The following is an 8,318-nucleotide window of genomic DNA, read 5'->3' as shown; positions in this document are numbered from 1 at the left end:
GCATCGTGGTACAATCGATTCCGATGGACAAGGAAGACAAGGATAAAATCGCTTTCATCACCCAATGGGGGTATTTTGCTATCGGGTCATGCCCTTCGGGTTGAAGAATGCCTGGGCTACTTACCACAAGAATGGTCACATTATTCCACGATATGATGCATAAAGAAGTGGAGGTATATGTGGATGATATGATCATTAAATCCAGGAGAAGAGAGCCACGCTCAGTGATGAGGAGGGTGCTCAAAGGCTCAGAAATACAAGTTGAAGCCGAACCCCGCTAAATGCATCTTCGTGAGCTAGATCAGAAAACCGTTGGGATTCATAGTAAGTTTAGAAAGGGATAGAAGTGGATCCGCATAAAGTTCGAGCTATTCAAGAAATGCCGCCCCAAAAATGTAAAGGGAGGTGCGCAGCTTTCTAGGAAAGTTGAACTACATTTCAAGATTTATTTCTAATCTCACCGCCAAAGTCGAGCCTATTTTCAGACTACTCTAAGAACAATCCTACCCAATGGGATTCGGATTGTCAAAAGGCTTTCGAGACAATCAAACAAGATTTGTCAAACCCACCAAGATTGGTCCCGCCGTGGCAAAGTGTGCCTCGATCCCGCACATGGCGTCCAACAGAGCTCTATGGGATGTGTTTTAGGACAAAGATGATGATACCGCCTAAAAGAGAGGGCCATTTACTACCCGAGCAAGAAGTTCAATGATTATGAGTCAAGGTACTCTTTCTTAGAAAAGACTTGCTGCAAGTTAGCTCCGACAAAGAAATCGCCTCAAGCACTACATGTTGAATCACAAGACATGGCTTATCTCCTGATGGATCCTATCGACACGATTCGAAAGCCCATTCGTGCGGGAAGGATAGCCAAGTGGCAAAGTTATACTCTCCCAATATGATATAGTCTACATGACCGGAAGCGTGAAAGGTAGCGTAATTCATCGACTTCCTAGCGGAAAACCCTATCCCGGATTATGAAGCTCGATTTTGAGTTCCCATTTAACATATTAATGAAGTAGATCACAAGAAGAGGGGTCACTGATGTGTGGGAAATGTATTTTGACTGAGCAACAATTTATCCGGAATGGAATTGAGCCGCATTAGTATCCCTGCATGAAAGCACTTCCCAATAGCCGCTAAGTTGGGATTTGACTGTATCAACAATGTCGCAGAATATGAAGCTTGTGTAATGGGTCTACATGTCGCTATAGAGATGAAAATCGTAAAGTTGGAGGTGTATGGAGACTCTACTCGATAATTTATCGTGTCAAGGAGAATGGCAAACCAAGGATCCTAAGCTAATCCCCTACCGTAAATACTTCATCGAGATGATCAGGGAATTCAAGAAATCTCTTTCACTCATCCGAGTAGAGACAAGAATCAATTTGTCGACGCCTTAGCTACTCTAGCCGTTATGGCTCAAATCAAGAAGGGCGACGCTTCGACGGTGAAGATTAATGTAAGGGATGAGCCCGCCTATTGCATCAGGATTGAAGAAGAGCTCTAAGGAAAGCCGTGGTATCACGACATCCTGGCGGTTCATCAGAATCGAGAATTCCTTCAGGGCAAGCAAAATGAAAAGAAGATGATTCTGAGGTTAGCATTGGGGTACTTTTCCTGGGGAAACCCTATACAAAAGAAGCTCCAATGGTGAATTATTGAGATGTGTGGATGCAAAGGAGGCTAAGAGAATCCTTTTTGAAACTCATGTGGGAAATTGTGAAACTCACGCCAATGTACTCATGATGGACAAGCAAATCATGCGACGTGGGTATTTTTGGACCACAATGGAAAAGGATTGCATCGAGTATTTCCTAAGTGCCACAAGTGTCGACGACGCAGATCCGATAAATGTGCCACCACAAGTCGCTCAATCTCGCCTCACCGTGGCCTTTTGCAATGTGGGGCATAGATGTGATTGGTCCCATCAATCCCAAGGCATCCAATGGGCACAGATTCATCCTTGTAGCCATCGACTATTTCTCCAAATGGGTCGAGGCGACATCCTATGCTCACATCACGCAGTAACACGCTTTCAAATTCTTCAAACAATATCATATGCCGCATGGTCTCCAATGAAATTGTCACCGATAACGCCAAGAACCTCGAACGGTCCAAGATTCGTGGTGTGATCAATACGTAATCCGACATCTCAATTCCTCCCCATACCGCCCTCAGATGAATGGAGCGTGGAAGCCGCGAACAAAAATCTAAAGAGGATAATCCGGAAAATGACGGCCACATATAGGGATTGGCATGACATGCTCCTACGCCTTCATGCATACCGATTTCCATAAGAACCTCAACTGGGCAACTCCATACTCACCGGTCTACGGATGGAAGCAGATACCGTTGAGGTTGAAATTCCTTCCTAAGGATTCAAGGAATCGTGGATTGGTGAGTCGTAATGGATCCAACCAAGGTTGGATCGCTTAAACTTGCCGGATGAGAAAAGGTTAACAGCAGCATGTCACGCAATTATATCGTGAGGAGAATGGCTAGGCATTTGATAAAAGCGCTCGCCGCGAATTCCAACCCGGACTTAGTTCTAAAGAAAGTACTACCAAACCAAAACGATCCTCGGGCAAATGGTCACCAACCTACGAGGGACCCTATGTGGTTAAAAAGGCGCATCGAGGAGCCTTGATCTTGACCCACATGGACGGTGAAGAATTCCCGAGACTCGTGGAATGCCGACAATCACAAGAAATACTATGCATAAAAAGGAGAAGGGATGAAAACCCAAAGGGCGCCCTAAAAAAAAAAAAAAACTTGGGGTGAAACCAAAAAGGGCGCCCCAAGAACCAAACTGAGGAATAAGGAAGGGGGCATGAAACCGCTGGATAGAGAGGCAACCGTCACTAAGGGACTTCAGAGAACTTGGAATATGGCGCTTAAAAGACTTCAAAACCAACTAAAAGGAATATATGAGATCTATCCTTGTACCTTTCCTTTCCTTTGAAAGTCTATTTTTCCTAAAGCCATGATAAAGTTATACTCCATTCCTTCTCGCTTTTGTTTTCCGCTACTCACTTTTTAATACTATCCTTTCTCTTTGACTAATGCGCTATTGATTAGTTAAATTTCGCCATAAGATTTGAATTTAAAAATTGATAACCTCGCACTTTACTATGAGATTTGCAGGAATAGCCGCCAAAAAAAAAAAAAAAAAAACAACCAGAGGTGAAAACCCGAAAGGGCGCTTCTGGTCGAATGGACGAAAAGAAAGTGAAAACCCACAAGGGCGCTTTCCGAAGAATAAGGAGAAAGTCGGGAACGGAAAAGGGACGTCCGAAAGAACGAGGTCATAGGTCAGGCCTTACAACTCCTCCATTAATCGTCCGCCTTCATTATCTTGTTAAGTACACTTTGTCAGGGAATAACTTCATGTGCCAAAGTCAGACTTGTTTTGTAAGTTGATTTTAATTTCATGCAATTTACATTTCCTGCTATCAACCTCTGGTTCCTTGATCTAAGTTGATTTTAATTTCCAGCAATTTAAATTCCTGTTATCAACCTCTGGTTCCTTGATCTAAGTTGATTTTAATTTCATGCAATTTACATTTCTGTTATCAACCTCTGGTTCCTTGATCTAAGTTGATTTTAATTTCATGCAATTTACATTTCCTGCTATCAACCTCTGGTTCCTTGATCTAAGTTGATTTTAATTTTCTGCAATTTACATTTCATGCTATCAACCTCTGGTTCCTTGATCTAAGTTGATTTTAATTTCCAGCAATTTAAATTCCTGTTATCAACCTCTGGTTCCTTGATCTAAGTTGATTTTAATTTCATGCAATTTACATTTCCTGCTATCAACCTCTGTTTCCTTGATCTAAGTTGATTTTAATTTTCTGCAATTTACATTTCCTGCTATCAACCTCTGGTTCCTTGATCTAAGTTGATTTTAATTTCCAGCAATTTAAATTCCTGTTATCAACCTCTGTTTCCTTGATCTAAGTTGATTTTAATTTCAAAGAAATTTAAATTCTCGTTATCAACCTCTCGTTCCTTGATCTAAGTTGATTTTAGTTTCATGCAATTTACATTTCTCGCTATCAACCTCTCGTTCCTTGATCTAAGTTAATTTTAATTTCCAAGAATTTAAATTCTCGTTATCAACCTCCGGTTCCTTGATCTAAGTTGATTTTAGTTTCATGCAATTTACATTTCGCTATCAACCTCTCGTTCCTTGATCTAAGTTGATTTTAATTTTCTCGCAATTTACATTTCATGCTATCAACCTCCGGTTCCTTTATCTAAGTTGATTTTAATTTCCAGCAATTTAAATTCTCGTTATCAACCTCTCGTTCCTTGATCTAAGTTGATTTTAGTTTCATGCAATTTACATTTCGCTATCAACCTCTCGATTCCTTGATCTAAGTTGATTTTAATTTTCTCGCAATTTACATTTCATGCTATCAACCTCGGTTCCTTGATCTAAGTTGATTTTAATTTCCAGCAATTTAAATTCTCGTTATCAACCTCTCGTTCCTTGATCTAAGTTGATTTTAATTTCCAGCAATTTAAATTCTCGTTATCAACCTCTCGTTCCTTGATCTAAGTTGATTTTAGTTTCATGCAATTTACATTTCCGCTATCAACCTCTCGTTTCTTGATCTAAGTTAATTTTAATTTCCAGCAATTTAAATTCTCGTTATCAACCTCTCGTTCCTTGATCTAAGTTGATTTTAGTTTCATGCAATTTACATTTCCGCTATCAACCTCGGTTCCTTGATCTAAGTTGATTTTAATTTTTCGCAATTTACATTTCATGCTATCAACCTCTCGTTCCTTGATCTAAGTTGATTTTAATTTCCAGCAATTTAAATTCTCGTTATCAACCTCTCGGTTCCTTGATCTAAGTTGATTTTAGTTTCATGCAATTTACATTTCCTCGCTATCAACCTCTCGATTCCTTGATCTAAGTTGATTTTAATTTTCTCGCAATTTACATTTCATGCTATCAACCTCCGGTTCCTTGATCTAAGTTGATTTTAATTTCCAGCAATTTAAATTCCTGCTATCAACCTCTCGTTCCTTGATCTAAGTTGATTTTAATTTCATGCAATTTACATTTCCTCGCTATCAACCTCTCGTTCCTTGATCTAAGTTGATTTTAATTTCATGCAATTTACATTTCCGCTATCAACCTCCGGTTCCTTGATCTAAGTTGATTTTAATTTTCCAAATTTACATTTCATGCTATCAACCTCCGGTTCCTTGATCTAAGTTAATTTTAATTTCCAGCAATTTAAATTCTCGTTATCAACCTCGTTCCTTGATCTAAGTTGATTTTAATTTCATGCAATTTACATTTCCGCTATCAACCTCCGGTTCCTTGATCTAAGTTGATTTTAATTTTCCAAATTTACATTTCCTGCTATCAACCTCTGGTTCCTTGATCTAAGTTGATTTTAATTTCATTCAATTTACATTTCCTGCTATCAACCTCTGGTTCCTTGATCTAAGTTGATTTTAATTTTCTACAATTTACATTTCATGCTATCAACCTCTGGGTCCTTTGATCTAAGTTGATTTTAATTTCATGCAATTTACATTCCTGTTATCAACCTCTGGTTTCTAGATCCAAGTTGATTTTAACTTTCTAGGTCATTAACTTAGGTGTGCTTTAGTTCCCTAATTTCGAACACCTAATCGTCCAAAATATGAGTCTGAATCTTTACATAATTCCTATACGGAAATTTTTCCTTTAATAGAAATTATGTAAAGAGGGGCAGCTATCGACACCATATTTTGGCCGATCCCTAGAATCAATAAAATTCTTCTTTGAACAGCTAATCACGTTTCCGATCCCTCTTTGATAGGCGGTCACATTTCCGATCTCTCCTCACAAAGAATTGAATTAATGCTGAGTCCTCATATTCATTAAGCCTCGCCGATCTCTCAAATCATTTACCGACCTTTCAAACCCGCTATCGAATTTCCGGACCCGTCGGGTATATCCCTGATCTCTGTTGATAGATGAAGTGAACTAGCATTAGATTTTTTTACCGCTTTATTGCCGACCTCCTTTTCTAAGATTAAGAGCTAAAGTTTTGGTTCGCTTAACGAGGGTTCCGATCTTAAGTGTTCAAGTTAAATTTTCAATTTTAATCAAGTCCTGCTCAACATTTCTCCCCACCGATCTCATGCTTATTGTGCTTTCCGATCTTTTATACTTAGATTAATAATGGCATTTAGTTCATGTTTCGCTACGCCATACAATCAAATACTTAGGCAATTCAAAGATTTTCCAATCACATCCATTCATTGATCAAAAGAGATATTTCATTTAATTTAATAATTTGTTATATTTATTCTACGGGGATCACCCCACTGATTTACATTCTCGCTTCACTCTCTCTCTCTTCCTCGCCTCCTCCTCACTATCTTCACCATCGCCCGGAGCCAGTCGCCCATCCAAGAGAAGTCCTCTTCAGATAGCGCTGGAGTTCGGCCAAGAGATCCTTATGAGCATTCACATAGGCTCCGCCATTCCCGACACCATCTCTTCATCCTTTCCTTAAGCTCTTTGTCTTTCTCCGAAAGCTCCTTATCCTTCGCGTTAAGCTCCTCTACAAGTTGAGCGACTGAAGGCCATTGGCCTCAAGTGCCCGGACTTCTCCGAGAGCCCGCTCACTTTCACCAAGTCACGAGACCTTTCGCCACCGGTCTTCATGGTACTTCGCCCGCCCCGACTTGAGATATATAATCCCGAGCTGATGAGAGTTGGGATCGAGGGAAGCCAATTCCTGATTTTTCTTCCCGACCTCCTTACCTGCACGAATCTTTTCCCGAATCATGGTCCGTTCACTGCACACTCCACGCTTAGGCTCATGGTTCGAGTCAAGATATCATCGAGACCATTCGGGACACCGTCCCGGCCCTCCGAAAGAAGATGGTAGACCCTGTGACTTTGGCAAAATCGGGTTCTCCCGACATCCTGCTATTCTTCAAGCAATGATCAGATTTGAGCGCCACGAGAAGAGGTCCTCCCAGAAGCTTGAGGAGGCCCCCTTCCGTGCTTGGGACAATCGAGAGGCGAGGTCGCTTCTTCCGATCTAGGAGGAGATCTCGACACTTCAGCTGGTCGGCGGACCAAGGTTGAGGTGGGTCTCTTTGTATCTCCTGTGTTCGTGATCGTGTTTGAAGTCGCTCAACGCTTCATCTCCTTTTTACTTTCCTAAGATCTCTTTGTTCTTCTTCCGCTCCTAACCTCACCACCCGCCATACCGCACAAAGAAAAGGTTAGTGAGATCTCTAAGGTCCCGAGAATCGAGATATAGAAAATACCAATGCCGAGGTCGAGAGCTAAGTTCGCGAAGCTTGGCTGATCGCTTGCATGGTCCAATGGTGCGCTTCGCAACACCGCATTTGGACAGAATATTTTAGAGTGGCGGCTCGGCTTTTCACTCCATCACTATTGAGCTTTCCTCTTGACTCAAGGTAATGTGCTTCGAAGCAGGCCTCGGTACCACCAACTACGAGGAAAGTCCTCAAAGCACTCTGATCTTTACTCCTCGTAATGAAGAACCTGGCTCTTCCAATTCTTAAGGGATGAGGGCAGATCTAAAAGAGTCCGCAATGAGGCTTCGCTGAAAGAACCAGTGTTCGCCATCCTTTCATGAAGTTAGTCCGTGTAGCTCGGCGAACACCTTAGCCGTAGGTCCGATTCCCTTTAGCTCGGCATAGACCTCTAGCAACCAAGATCCGCCACGAGTTGGGGTGGATTTGAACAATGGATGCTCTGAAGTTTTAGGACCTCCTTATAGAAATCGGCCAGAGGGAACCTCGCATCGGCCTTTAATCGCTCCTCAGACACCATGACCATGTCATTCTCTTCAAAAGAGTGATCGACACTAAGATCGCCATGGCACTTGATCACCATATGAATCAGACAAATATTGTATTCTTGAACAAACGATTGCAGATCGGATTCTCAAGAACCGACTAAGCTCGCCTATAGGAAGGGTCTCTCCTTGAAGAAGGTGCGAGCTCGATGGTATGACCCGCCCCGAGTTGGAGCGGAGGCCTCGGAGGTTCTTGTTGAACGCTTGGCCCGACCGCTTCTTCTTGACGATGACCACGAGAATCGAAGGAGGGCTCGCCGCCTCGACCTTCTGACCGCTTCATTTTCAAAAGAAACAAAGAATTTAAATTAAAAGAGGATCAAAGCCCTTACCGAGTCCGACGGCCTAAGAACTTGAGAAAATGAGAGAACTTCGTTGTGAGCAGAGGATTAAAAATGGAATGAGAAAACAATCGCTAACCCTCCCACCCTATTTATACTAGTCCGAGCATTTAATGCTCGT

The 8,318-nt window shown here is 41.7% G+C and overlaps 1 pseudogene; it reads left to right on the top strand.

Annotated features, from left to right (window-relative positions):
- The first annotated feature begins 3,296 nt into the window (after positions 1-3,296).
- Positions 3,297-8,318, top strand: part of LOC131180280 (NAC domain-containing protein 90-like) — an 11,772-nt pseudogene continuing 6,750 nt past the window's right edge.

Source organism: Hevea brasiliensis, chromosome 5 (assembly GCF_030052815.1).
Source record: "Hevea brasiliensis isolate MT/VB/25A 57/8 chromosome 5, ASM3005281v1, whole genome shotgun sequence".
In the NCBI taxonomy this organism is placed as follows: Eukaryota; Viridiplantae; Streptophyta; class Magnoliopsida; order Malpighiales; family Euphorbiaceae; genus Hevea; species Hevea brasiliensis.
Note: the sequence above shows the minus strand (reverse complement) of the source record. Positions and strands in the feature narration are given on the sequence as shown.